Below are 15,033 nucleotides of genomic sequence, written 5' to 3'. Positions count from 1 at the left end.
TTTAAATCTATTGAAAAAGATGTGTTTCCAACAACAGAACCCATAAAACCAGAAATTTTACATTATTACCACACATGACTATTTTAATTAAGTGTGAATGCTGTAACCATCTCACCTGCTTTTGACATGTGTTTGGTGGTGCTATTTTAGAGAGAAAGGAATTGACCCCTTCCACCTCTTTTTCAATAAGTCCAGCACTTGTCTGATATGCAGCACTCCATCTCACCTAGAAATTAACATAGAATTGTATTTTAGATTATTTACATGATGGGATGTGCTGTAGGTTTACAAGTTTGTGTTCACTATGCTTACTTCACATTCAAAGTCATTATGCATGAACCACAGAGAGAAAGGTTCATGTTAAGCAAGTCTGGGAAATTCTTGCAGGTCACTTCCATGAAAAAAACGACCAAAAAAACCTACTAGTGTTTCTTTTGCAGGTACAAGGGGTAGGCAAAGATCTCTCCCCTGTACATGTTGAGGGTACAAAGGAGCACTCCAAGGCTACAGACTGCTAGTTCCAATCCCTAAGATCTATGGGAGGTCCCTCTGGATGCAGACCAATTGATGATGTTAATATTATGATCACTTTTAAATATAAATGTGTATAAATATAAATAACTTGTGACATCATCATCCTTTGCTATGAAGACACCTTTGAAAATGGGTTGTTCCTCTTCTGCTCCAGTTTCTAGAAGCCCGATCAGAAGGTCCCGGAGTTTCTACCACGTAGTTGAATATTTTCATCGTTCAAAGATTGCTGGAGTTCTTGAAAAAACGCCTCTAGTAAATCAGTAGTGAAGAAAGTTTGAAACATCAATGTGTCATTATAAGTAGTCAAAATGCTAGAACGAGACTTGCAGATTCATACAAGCACGACAGCCTCAAGAGCAAAGACTACCTCTGTCTGGTCATGTTCTGCGACAGGTGGATTGGTGGTAGCACTGTAATAGATTGTAATAGAAACAAAGGAATGTTATGCTTAGCAGGCTGCAAAGGAATTGATTTGAGCAGTAATAACTGACTACAAAAGCAAATATACTTGATCATGCATTCAGAGACAAGCTCTCCATGTTTCATTCATCCATTGTGTTTCCCATCTGGTTTATGTCTTTATCTTGGACTTTAAAAAACTTTTCATTATTATTTTATATTTTTATTTTCGTTTAAAAAAAACAACAACAGATCAAATCCCTCATCCAAAAGGGTTAAAATAAACTCCCTGATAACATACATCAAATATGTTATCTGTATAATATGCAGAAGTGCCTGAATTAAATAAAATAAAAACTTAAATATTAATTAAATAAATCTCATACCATGGCCTACCAATACAGCAAACTTTTATTGGAATATAAATATATTTTTGTCCTTTCAAAATAACAAACAAAATACGCGTGTGAGTTGCATTAGAATTTTAAAAGCTATTCAGTGTTTTAGCGAACTAGCTCTCGTGTTAACACACTACAGAAAGTTACATTACAGGTAATGAAACATTGTCTTGAAGCAATAATTATATCTTACCTCATTAGATGAGTAACCTGCACCTTGTTCCGTCAAGTTACTGCAGAAGTGTGATGCGGAAATTGGAAGGCGGCTGACACTAAACTACAGAACTGGACTCGGTCTTCATACAAGCACATCTACAATTGACAATTATTGACGTCGTTGTTCGGCATGTTCTTCCATGGCGCTTTTAAACAAACGAGTACAATATCTAGTTTTATTCCTGTGGTCTGATGGGAATACATTCCGTGCACGGCGGAGGGATACAGTAATGACGTGATCTGATAGAAATGGGCTATCAGCATGTTTTGATCTGATTCTCGTCTGAGGTGTGTAAAAAATAAAGCTCAAAAACAGATTAAATGTTGAGTTGTAACACCTGAAAATATAATAATAACAGTACAGTCATTTTTACAGGACCTTTTAAGCATGTATTACTCTGCGAGAGCCTCTTGACTTCCGCGATGAATGAACAATCCAAGTTTCCAAAAATACAAATTTAGCATTTTTACTGATTTATGGGCGCCTTGTACCACCTTAAATTGGTTCGAGGTCGGTAAGCACAATCGGGGGTAGAGTCGCACTGTCATCATTTATCATTTCAAGTGCGCTTCATAGTTGTAGAATTATGGTAGCCAAATGACAACACTGAGACGTCACGTCACGTAACCAGGGCATTGAAGATTTAGGCAACGCGTCAAATGTTACCCGCTCAGTCTTAATCTGATGTTGAGGGGGTTCCCTGTATATCAGATGGGTGACTCAATGCGGCTAAAATCGACATTTATGTTCCCCCTATTGTGTCACCTGAGTGATTGCTTGGGGCACTGACCCAGCATGGGACGGTTGACGACTTGGGTGTGAGGATCTGTTGTTAGTTAAGACCCCCACTCTACAGGCTTTCCTACACAGTGGCTCTGCTGCATGTTTTGGTGTCAGCTGAAATGATAAATATATTGGCATTTTTATGTGAGTCACATTTTATCTTTTTGCTTGTTGAGGTATCTATGGTCAGGCTCTGGTCTAGACCCTTCTCTTTGAGGTCCTGACCTTCTCCTTGAGAGCCTTAGTGTTCTCTTTACAGAGCGCCCCTCATGCTAATTCAGCATCTTCACCAGCTAGTAAAGTGCGAGCGCCTGAGTCCATTGTCTTCACACTTTAACACTCACGGCAGCTCACTTTAACAGGAGTGTCCGCTTACAAAGCAGTAGGTCGTAAACCACAAAAAACTATTGACACAGCTTGTGATTAAGTAATTCAATAATTTTCAACAATATTTCATTAAATTCAAATTGTTCTTATGTATTGCGGCTAATTTCATTGCTAATATTTGTATTCAGCACATGGCTATGATAACTTATTAACTATAATAAAGTATTTGTATAATTAAAAATGTCATTGTTGCTCGAATGACATGCTATGCTAATTGAGATAATAGAAAATAAAAATGTATTTTTTTGACACAAATTGTGGTTTTATTTGATTTATGCATCTATTAGTAAAACTTACAATACACTATGGAATACGCACATGCTAACACACATGGTTACACACACACACACACATGCTTACACACATGGTTACAAAGACAAGCTAACATACATGCACACTACCACAAGACCTTCACTGTGACCCCTAAAGGCTTGACCTCTAAATATTTTGTTGATTTTAAATTTTTTCCAGCGTTAAGCCAGCAAAAGTGTTTTCAAAGAAGTGTCTTCAGATGCATCTTCGGAGAAAGATGAAAACACGTCACGATAATAGCGTTCTCTCCGTCTCTTCACCAACAGTTTGACCTTCAGCATTGTGGAGCTAAGCAAAACGAGAGCCCACGTCCGGGAAAAAGAAGCTGAAATTCTGTTTCTCCACTTATGCGTTTATCAAAGGCCTTGTGAGAAAGAAAGATATTTTATTCCTCAGTAACTCACGACTGCTGTCTGAGGTCATGCAGAGGTCGAGATTATCATGCATTTTTAATATTCATCAGGTGTGATTATGTTGTTAGATGTTGCCGCACTCCCACTTGTTCAACGCTGAAATTTTACTTTCAGACGGGCTAAAATTGCTCAGTGTGAAAACTATGCATGTTTCCATGTAGAGATTAAACCTGGTCAACAGTGACTCGTCCCATGAAAAAGGATTTATTCTGCATGTAAATCTCAGCGAATCATTAAGTGTTCAATTGATTCCCGCTAACGCCCTGCCAAGTCTGGGGAATTCATGATTTAACTTAATGAGTTGGCCCTTTCCGTAACTCAAAAATCTCACATCAGCAGCTAAGTAGCGATTGAACTAAATTTGTCACGCCGCTTTAAGACTGAAACAAGTCGGATTCACTCACTCCGGTGTCTGCACAGATGAGAACAATTTCATTTAATTTTTGTAGTCGGTAGAAGCTGTTTGTCTTGTCAAAATAAAATGTTCTAAGTCAGGATATGAACTTGACAGCAACAAATGATGGTGAACTACTGTTGTGTACAGGTTTAGATTATTGTCAACTCGGATGTCAAGTTTTAATTAAGTAAATCCTCTGTGGTTTGACTCATAAACACTTTAATTTATAGTTGCCCAGATACTATTATCTGAACTCTACCTAAGAATTATTCAAATCAAGAACTTATGTGACTCATAGTTTTGACTCAAGATCTCTCCCTCCAGCCACGACGATTAGTGAAGCGTATCTTCAATCATCTCGCCATGTTGGACTTCTGATCTGAACCTCTGACTTCCTTCTTCTATCCTGGTAAGGTGGAGGTCTTCCTACTCCTCCTCTTCCTCAATGGATAATTCATCAGTGCTTCTCAGAGCGGCTCCCGCTGCCGACTGTGATTTCCACTGGGACTATTTCAGGGACTTATCCCACCTCAGCCGGGAATTAGAGGCTTGAGTGGAGCATAGCATTAATCACAGTCACCTGAGTGTACACACACATACACACATACACACACACATACACACATACACACAATCACACACACACACACACAAACACACACACTCAAGTGTGTGTATTTATGTACTCATTAATGTGTGTTAATGTACTCATACACGTGTGTTTGAATATGTACTCATACACGTGTGTTTGAATATGTACTCATACACGTGTGTTTGAATATGTACTCATACACGTGTGTTTGAATATGTACTCATACACGTGTGTTTGAATATGTACTCATACATGTGTGTTTGTATATGTACGCAGACATGTGTGTTTGTGTATGTGCTTATAAATATGCGTTCGTATATGTACTGATAAATGTGTATTTGTTTATGTATTCATACATGTGTTTTTGAATATGTACTCATACATGTGTGTTTTTGCATATGTACTCATACATATGTGTTTGTATATGTACTCATAAATGTGTGTTTGTATATGTACTCATAAATGTGTGTTTGTATATGTACTCATACATGATTGTTTGTATATGTACTCATAAATGTGTGTTTGTATATGTACTCATACATGTGTTTTTGTATATGTACTCATTCATGTGTGTTTGTATATGTACTCATACATGTGTTTTTGTATATGTACTCATTCATGTGTGTTTGTATATGTACTCATTCATGTATGTTTGTATATGTACTCATTCATGTGTGTTTGTATATGTACTCATACATGTGTGTTTGTGTATGTACTTATAAATGTGTGTTTGTATATGTACTCATACATGTGTTTTTGTATATGTACTCATTCATGTGTGTTTGTATATGTACTCATACATGTGTGTTTGTATATGTACTCAGACGTGTGTTTTTAAATGAATGCATAGGTTGACATAGGTTGAGTGTTAGAGCTCCCTAGTTGGTCTTTTGTTTGTGTGTGATCTGTTTAGATGTGTTTTATGTGTGATTTATTATTGTTATTATTCATTTGGTATTTATGTTCTTTTCATTTTTGCGAGTTTTTTTTTTATTGTTTCACTTGTGCGTATGTGTGCTTGCATTTTACTACTTTCGTGTGTGTGTGCAAGAGCGTTCAAATGTGGGTGTGTTAAAAGGAAACACATTGATCATGAATCGAGCGACTCCCTAAGAGAAACCGAGGAGAGAAGTTCAGTGAATGTCATGCGGTTTGTAGGCGTGTTGTGTGTCACTATAGGTAGTCTAGAGTGATTTGCTACATATAAAACTAAATAACAGCTTAGGTCAACTGTGACTTTAAAACAAAACCAAATTACCCGGCAAAAGGTCCCTGTGTAACTGTCCTGCGAATTCGTCACTGGTTTGCCTCTGTCCATGTCACAGTCAAAGTTCCCGTCTTCATCAACGAAAAACAGTTTAGTCTGCAACAGCTTTGTTTGTGAGCACTTTACTTGACGACATCAATCCACGTTAACAACATCATCGTTTCCAGATCATCTCCATCAGGCTTCGTTTGTGACATCTGGATGTGGAGGATAAATAACACACAGAGGAAACCTTAGTTTTTCTCTGGAAAGTATGGACAATGCAGATATTTCAATGTGTAAGTGGAAGCTAAGCAATAAGAGGAAAGAGAGCAAAATATGAAAAAGTGTAACACAATGAGGTAATAATATCAAGATTGTCCACGAAGAAATATGATGACTACGATTAGATGAAGAGGGACTTCTTCCATCCTCGTCTTTTATTGCAAAAGATGAAATTCATGAAAAAATATTAACTAGAAAAAGTTTGGAAAGTCTGTGGTCCTGACGTAAGAAAGAAAATATCCCTTCAAGTGTACTTGTTCTACTCTCATTTGTCCTTGTTTTTCCATCAGGTGTCCTTGTTCTTCCATGCTTGACTTCCCATTATGTGTCCTTGTTCTTCCATCAAGTGTCCTTGTTATTTTGTCAAGTGTCCTTTTTCGTCTTTCACGTGTCCTTCTTTTCTCATGTGTCCTTGTTCTCCCATCAGGGGTCCTTGTTTTCCATCTTTGTCTTCTCTAGCGTGTCCTCATTCCATCCATTAAGGGTCCTTGTCATTCCATCAAGTGTCTTTGTCATTTTCTCATACAGTATGTCCTTGTTTTTCCATTTGGAGTCCTTTCTGAATTTTTTTTTTTTTTCTAACTCACCCAAGTTATTCTATTATATGCCTTTTTTCTCTAGTCTAGTGTCCTTCTTCATCTCTCATGTGTCCTTGTTCTTCACTCATGTGTCCTTAATTTTCTCTCATGTTACCTTGTTCTTTTCTCATTTGTCGTTGTTCCTTCATCAGTAGTCATTGTTCTTCCATCGAGTGTCCTTGTTCTTCTCTCATGTCTCCTTTTTCCCCTTCCTCATGTGTCCTTGTTCTTCTCTAATCTGTCCTTGTTCTTCTCTAAAGTGTCCTTGTTCTTCTGTCAAGTGTTCTTGTTCTTCTCTAATGTGTCCTTGTTCTTCACTCATGCGTCCTGGTACTTTTTATCATGTGCCTTTCCGTCAAGTGTCCTTGTCCGAGACAGTTTGAGAAACATTTTCTTTCTCATTTAACTTGTAAATTGACTCAATTAACTTGAGGACGCTACAGAGCTGCCCCTCCCTCCACGTCTCTCTGAAGCAGCAACTTACGAGTTAAAAGAGCAGCAAGGGCGAACACGGTGAGCCTGGGAAGCACAGATGAAAGAAATAAGTCCACATTTGTGCTGTAATTAGAGCCACTGTGCGTTTGAAGACAAGCAGCTCGTTTACCAGCGCAGATCCACAAAGATTTGGAGAGAAAAAACGTGTCAGAGAGAAACTTTGTAATTCTTGTAAAAGGACCGGCTGAGTCTAACTTTCCCTTCAAATAAATTGACAACAAATTCACACTTTGCTTTGTCGCAGTGCTTCTACTGCATTGCCAGACTGCAGCAGAACCAGGTCCAGTGCTTCTGGAGTCCTGCACTCCGCTGAGGGCACGATTGAAACAATAGCAAAGCAAAGCACCACAACCTTATTCTCTGAAGATGCCCGAATGCACTGCATTGATGTAGAAACAATTAGAGGAAATGTCACTGCCCAAACACATACATAAATACAAACTAACTCACACAAACACACAGCAGAACCATACACACACACACAAACTCAATCACTAGCTCACACACACTCAGAAGTCAGTCATATGTGCATCAAAACCATAACAACATTTTCAACACTTAACAGAGATAATGCTAAACATTGCCTCCAGAATTGAGATAAGAGTAAATAAGCCTCTGCACCTAAATACATTTAATCTCGGGGAAGGGTCTGCCCCCCATATAAGCCCACTGCTCGCCATTCGTCTCTCTTTTGAAACTCAATGACGGAGAGAAGACCCAGCTGGGCGAACAGTTAGAGGGCTTTGCATGTACTAATAGAACTGGGATTACATCCAGGTAGCTCTTTTTATTATTTTTTATTATTTCTCTTTACTCTTTTTTTTATCTTCATTTTCTATGAATTACATGCTCCACCCTTTACCGTTTATAACTTAGGCGAAGGCCTTAGAAAAAAGTTCACTCCTAGCTGGGACAGAGATCTTCACTCTGTTACCAAGAAAAGAAAACCATCCCACCTAATCTCACTCTGTTGCCATTTACTGTCTCCAAAACTGTGTGAGACAGAGAACCAGATCACGTAAATAAAAAGGCACAAACTTGGCCTTAGACGACCACGATGCAGCTTGACAGATATCTTCAGCCGCATTCCTCTGAACGCTATGCACCTGGTCAAGTGGGCTCTCCATCAGGGGCAGTGTGACCGGCTACCTCATTAAAATTTGAGAATTGCACTACAAATCCAATGAGCAAAAGGCTGAGAGGATCCTCAGGCTCCAGCATTCTTTGTCCCGTAAGAGACAAATAGCTGATTGTATTTACATAAACTGGCGGTACATCTAACATAACAGCCCAGAGCTCATACAGGTGTTCCCCCTGGAAGCAAACAGTTCCACTACTGGTCTCCCAAACCTGGCGCCAGTTCTGTGATATTATACCTGGGGAGAGCTCCCACTCCTCCTGACAATTGTAATTCAGAATGGAGGCTGCCACGCGGAGTATACCTGGTGACCTGACACCTCTCTGCCTGTTCAGATAAGCCAGTGTTGTGCAGTTGTCTGATCACATGTCTCCCTTCTAATTGAGGAGAAAAATGGTGGAGGACCTTTTGAAACTCTAACAGTTCAAGGTAATTTACGTGTTTTGGTGTTTTCCACCACACTGTCCTGTCCACAAGTCCCGCCCCAGCCGGTCAGGGTCTGTGAACACATGAGTGTACTGATGTGCACAACCCAATATGACTACTTTCTGGTAGGCTTGGAGAGTTCCAGAAGTCTATGTCCTTCATGGCGAGGGCTGGAACAGTCAGCATGTGGCCATTGTCTCGAACTGGATGAAGTCGGAGCCGAACCCCGGTCAGATTTAACAAACCCAGCCTGACCACTCGGTGGGCTGCCGCAATAAGATAAGTAGTGACATTATGTCTTTGATTGGTATATATGAGGTTGTTCGAACCTTGTCTAGCTGGTGTAGGAACGTCACACTTCTCTCGTCTGATAATCGAGCTGTCATGCTACTGGAGTCTAGATGCAGACCGAGGTAGGGCATGTGTTGACCTGGTTCTAACATTCTTTTCTTCCAATTGCGTATGTGACACAAGACTAGAGCAGTTTGATCCTGCACCTCTTGTCGAGAGGATGCAAGAATTAACCAATCGTCCAAATATGTCAATTTGTTGACTCCTCTCGACCTAATCGGCTCCAGTGCTGCCTCCACACACTTGTCCTTAGAGCCAGGGAGTACCCAAATGGCAGGCAAGTGTATTCCAAAACCTCGTCCCCTACCTCAAAACGTCCACATTTTCTGTGGCGAGGAATGATCGTCAGGTGAAAAAAAGTATCGGTCAGATCTATTGACCTCATCCAATCGTCTAGTCTGACACTTTCACACCTTTCGTCCCGTCCCTCTCGTTGTATGGAGGTACTCGTGGGGGCCCCCGATGACAAGGGCCGGTTCGATGCTAAAGTAGGCAATGTTTCAACGGATACTTCCACATTAACTTCATGTGTGGATGTCTGAGATGGTTTAAAAACCATCCTGCGTGTTAGAAACTTCATCCACCGTAAGAACGTGGCCACCATCTCGTTTGTTTTTGTTATCGGGGGAACCACTTGCAGCTGTCAAGCACTTGTCTATGGTTTTTAAAACCCAATTCACAGTTTACCAGGCTTGATTTCTTTGCATAGGACGAAAGTAGACGGAGCGACACTTTACCGTGACTTTTTTATTGCCACACCAACCTTCTTAGCTTCGTTATTAGCATCAGAATAGCTACATGCTACATGTGATACCGCTAATATCTTCCCCCTTATGTGTTGAAAACTTACCACATGATATTTCTCTTTCTCGTCTCGGATTCGCTGGTTTAGAAGAGCGTGTAGATTCATTATTTTCTCTGGCGGTAGCCTGTTAATCACCGGTGACAACAAGTGTAGCGGCGCTGAAGTCAGAATTTACATTAGCCGTTGCTGAAGCTACCGTAAATACTGTGGCCAAGGAAGGCAGACCTACGCTGTTAGTCTTCCCCTTATGTGCCGACATAATAACAGTTTCAGATGTGGAAACAGACTTACATGGAACACTATCATAGACTTTCCTACCTTTATTTTGATAAGGGAGCTGTCTTAATGAACCGTGTGCTGCTCGAGTCGGACCGCCCCCCTGAATGCGACGCTTGGTCCTGCGGTGGGTCAGGTTTGGCTGGTTTATCCAACCATGGCGAGGGCCAAGCATAGTTTGACAGCTAATCCAGGTGTGGTAGACCTTGGTCCAGTCAAAGCCCTGCTCAATACAATATAGCGCATAGGCGGAGGCAGTACCTTTTCCCGCCAGCGGCGCAACTGCTGTCTACTACTCGAACATCCAGAGATTGTCCATCTTAGGACACGTGGCCACAGGCTTCGGCTTAGGCTCGTGCTCCCTTGCCATCATCCCACAAGTAATGTCCAAGTTCGGTTCGGAGGTGGGGGTGCATGCGGTTGCAGACAACCCGATGCGAGCTGCCACCGATATAAAAATGGATGGCAAGTCGTCTAACAGGAAGTGGTGTTCAGCCGTGGCTCCGGCAGTGGAGGATGTAGCTGGAGTTTTCTCATACAGAGACTCGGGGTCCTTAAACTTATAGATTCAACGGTTGTCCTACTCCTTATACTGGGACCATGCATTCCTAGGTGGTGAGAAGGTCGGTGTGGCCTACATGGTGTTAGCCACCGGGGTGGAGCTAGCTGCTATAGCAGTAGTTGCAAATTTACATATTTTTTTTCAAACTCCAAGCAGCATTAAAATCAGAAAGGGAAAGAAACAACTACAAAAAAACATTCTTAATCAACGCCAACTTACATGTATGGTCTTTTTCACTTTTGTCAGGTGATGAGCTCTTAGCAGGAAAACGAGGAGGACCAACGTCTGTAGCCTCCCATCAATCCACCTTCCTTATAAGAAGTCTGTTAGATAAGTCGTCTCGTTGACTTTGAATTTTGCAGGAGCCGAATTGACCACCGACGGAGAAGTCTAATATTTGAGGACGAGCCTATGTGAGGACACGTGCAGGAACTACACGCTGCGACTCTTGTGGTCAGTGAAGGTTACGCATACGCTAAAAAAGAGACCTTCCTTTTTTGAAACTACCCCGACCCCCCCTTATTGGTATAACCTTCACTGTTCAGCCCTCCCCTGTGCTCACTCCTCCCTTGCATACATCTTCATAATCTGTCCTTCAAATTCTTCTGCGTCTCCCTCGCTCTACTCCCCCAACTCTTGGTGCTAAAAAGAGAGAATCAGGAGTTTCTTGTTGATAATGATATTCACCATTTTTTAGTGACTTTACATTCTCCTCAGAAAGTATAACACTTCAAACAAATTCAAAACATGATCAACATTTATGTGATTAACATGTTGATGCAAGGAATAAACACAAACAAACTAAACAGTTATATGAAGGCATCACACAGACAATCTACAGCCAGGAGAACACGTTTGACAAAGAGTAGTCAAATACTAGTTCATCAAGGAGGATGGAGTGTTTATTGTAAAAAACAATCAGATTCAGACAATCAGATGTTTTCAATTTTTTCCCATTTGGTTCTCATTCAGGGTACAAACAGAACAAAAACACAAATCTTGACATCTAACTGTATACCCCTCTATATAATAATACAAAATATAATATAAAAAGTTAAACTGGAAAACAACATAAACAAATGAAATACCTTGGTGTCACTCTATCTAAAGGTCTTCACAAATTATATGATGTCAATTATAGACACACAGACCATGAAATAAGGAAAGTCAAATGATTAGCATGCATTCATCTACAAATGTATATGGAACGGTAGAAAACCAAGAATTAAATATGAAATACCACAGCTCCCCAAAGACCAAGGAGTCCAAACTTCAAAAATGATCACTATGCAGCACAACTTGGACCTCTAACACCTCTGAGCTTCTGGAAGAGTCTTGGAAAAAAACAACAGACAATGTATAGCCCCTAATAATTTCTGTCAAACTGGTAAGACTGTGGGGGCCTAGACGTTAATTTTCTTATCTCGCATCTGAAGCGGAGCCTCCGTGAAAATTTGTGAAACGTTATTTACCCACCTCTTAAAGACATTTGAATCTAGTTCAGGGTAAAAACAGAACAAAAACACTAATCTTAACATCTAACTATACACAACTATACAAAATATTAGTCAAACAATTATGTTCAACTGGGAAAAAAATAGAGTTCCTAGTATTAAAACAAAAATATTCATTAAGAGAGAGAGGATTTAACATCTGTAGTGTTACACTAACATCCTCAGAAGAAGCGTATGAATGTTACATCCAACAGTTGTAACAAGAATTGGAAGTTAACCTTCGATGCCTCAACATCAGTGATGAGACAAGAAAATTAAAATTAGAAAAAGTAAAATGAAAGTGTGTGTGGTGTCAGTATATGGTGCTACCAAAAGTTAAACGGTTTAGAGTGAAATTTCTGATCCAGTAACAAAACCATCATGAACATAGTTTAGAATTTTGGAATTGGGCAGTGGTCAGAACCTGACATGAATGGAGTGAGCATAAGTGCCTTATACAGGAAAGTGTTTTTGTTATAGGCTAAAAGAACTACATCTAATATGTAATAATGACACATCTAAGGTTAAACTAACTGTTAAAGATAAAAATGTAAATTAATTCGAACACATAAAAGTGAAACAAGTTCCATTAGGCTCATTGTTGGGCAGAATTGAGTCATGTGTAACACATGTCTCAACAGGGGGGATGTTAAGGTCAAAAGGACACTTTGCAGCAACAGCCATCCCTCTATACTGTGAATAATTTTATTTTTTTACTTTTTGTAAATATTATGTTTAAAGCTTAAACACAACCCACATTAATTTTCATCGATGACGTTCACATCGAACGTCATCGATGTTTGATCGACATTCCTCTCACTGTGTGTGATGACACATCAGCGCTGCCGTCTGTCCAGACCTCAACGAAAGGTGGTAAGATTTTTTCATTTCCTCTCTTTAATTCGACTTTTACAACCGAGTTGAACGTCAGTGACAGCTGGTACCCACGTGACCGCTGCTCGCTTCAAAAGATCCCGCTCTGCGCGCCTGTCAGTGACGCGGCGTCGTCAGTGACGTCATCGGTGCTGAATGTGGGACTTCTTAATGTTCGCTCCATTATTCTTAATGATCTTTTCACAAGAGTTAATTTGGATTTATTATGTCTTTCTGAGACTTGGCAGAGAGAGGAAGAGTTTATTCATCTGAACGAACTCTGTCCAGTAGGGAGCGCTGTCCTGGGGAAGCCTCGCCTCTCTGGTCGTGGAGGAGGTCTTGCTACTGTTTTTAGGGAGAGTTGTTCTTGCAAAGTGATTCAGACACAGGAATTCACTTTTTTTGAGTCTCAGATGATCTTGGTTGGTTCTACAAGACCTTTCTATTGTGTGTCAATCTACCGTCCGCCTGGTCCTGCGGCGGTGTTCTTGAAAGACTTCAGTGACTTCTTATCTTCCATTATTCAGATGGAATCTGTTCTTATTCTTGGAGACTTTAATCTTCATGTTGATGACGTCACATCTTGTTCTGCTAAAGAACTTTTAACTTTAACTGAAGCCTTTAATTTTGAGCAACATGTTTCTGAACCCACTCATCAAAAAGGCCACATTTTAGACTTAGTTTTTACTCTTGGCCTGAACATTTCTAATGTATCTGTACATGATGTCCATCTGAGTGATCATTCTCTTGTCTTGTTCAACCTGGACTTCATCCCTGAACCTAAGCCTTTGAAAGTTAGGTCTCAGAGGCGTGTCATCTCAGCCGATACTGCAGACAGTTTTTCTGCTATGATTGACCGTCTTTCCTTTGATGACTGTCCAGATGTGGACAGTTTGATTCACTGTTACACTGATCATTGTGTTGAAATACTGGATCAAGTGGCACCTGTTAAATCGAACTTGAAAATTCAGAAAAAACGGTGCCCTTGGAATAATGAAGATCTCCTGAGTCTGAAGAGACTTTGTCGAAAGACTGAGCGTCTCTGGAAGTCTACTAAACTTGAGGTGCACAGACTTCACCTCAGGGATCTGTTGACTTCTTACAATGAGATGGTAGAAACTGCTAGATCTGATTACATCAGAAAACTGGTAGCAGCAAATAGGAAAAACCCCAAAGTTTTGTTTGACACGATTAATTCTCTCGTGTCTCCTGCTCCTCAAATCACGCCGGTCTTCTGTGAAGCTGACAGCAATGCATTGTTGAGATTTTTCATTGACAAAATTAAATTGATCAAAGAGAAAATCTCTCCCCCTTTGTTGGGAACCCCTACTGTCTCTGAGCCCCTCTCCTCCTCTTGGTCTTCCTTCACTGCTGTATCTTTGGGTGATATTTCAGCACTAGTGAACAAGATGAAACCCTCCTCTTGCTCAGATGACGTCCTTCCTTGTAGGCTTTTTATCAAAGTATTTGATGTAATTGGCCCCTGGGTTACCAATATGGTGAACCTCTCCCTTTCCACAGGGGTTTTTCCCAATGCATTTAAACATGCCATTGTGGAGCCTCTGCTCAAAAAACCAGGCTTAGACCCAACTGACCTCAGTAATTTCCGGCCTATTTCTAAGCTCCCTTTCTTGTCCAAGATCTTGGAGAAGGTGGTGTCCGAGCAGCTGTCTTTGTTCCTGGACCAGAGCGACATCCATGAGAAGTTTCAGTCTGGCTTCCGTAAACATCACTCTACGGAGACAGCTTTATTGAAAGTGTCCAGTGACATCATGATGTCGGCTGACTCTGGTAAATTCACTGTTCTGGTTCTCTTGGATCTGTCGTCAGCCTTTGACACAGTTGATCACCAGATCCTGCTGAGAAGACTAAGGGATGAAGTGGGACTGTCTGGGTCTGTGTTAGAATGGTTCTCATCTCACCTTTCTGGGCGCAGTTTTAGTGTATCTGCCAATCAAATGAGGTCTGAATCGGCAGATCTGTTGTGTGGAGTCCCTCAAGGTTCTGTTCTGGGTCCTTTATTGTTTTTGCTGTACTTGATTCCCCTTGGTAAAATCATTCAGAGATTTCCAG

The sequence above is a fragment of the Callionymus lyra genome, chromosome 8 (genome assembly GCF_982586985.1).
Source record: "Callionymus lyra chromosome 8, fCalLyr1.hap1.1, whole genome shotgun sequence".
NCBI lineage: Eukaryota > Metazoa > Chordata > Actinopteri > Syngnathiformes > Callionymidae > Callionymus > Callionymus lyra.
Note: the sequence above shows the minus strand (reverse complement) of the source record.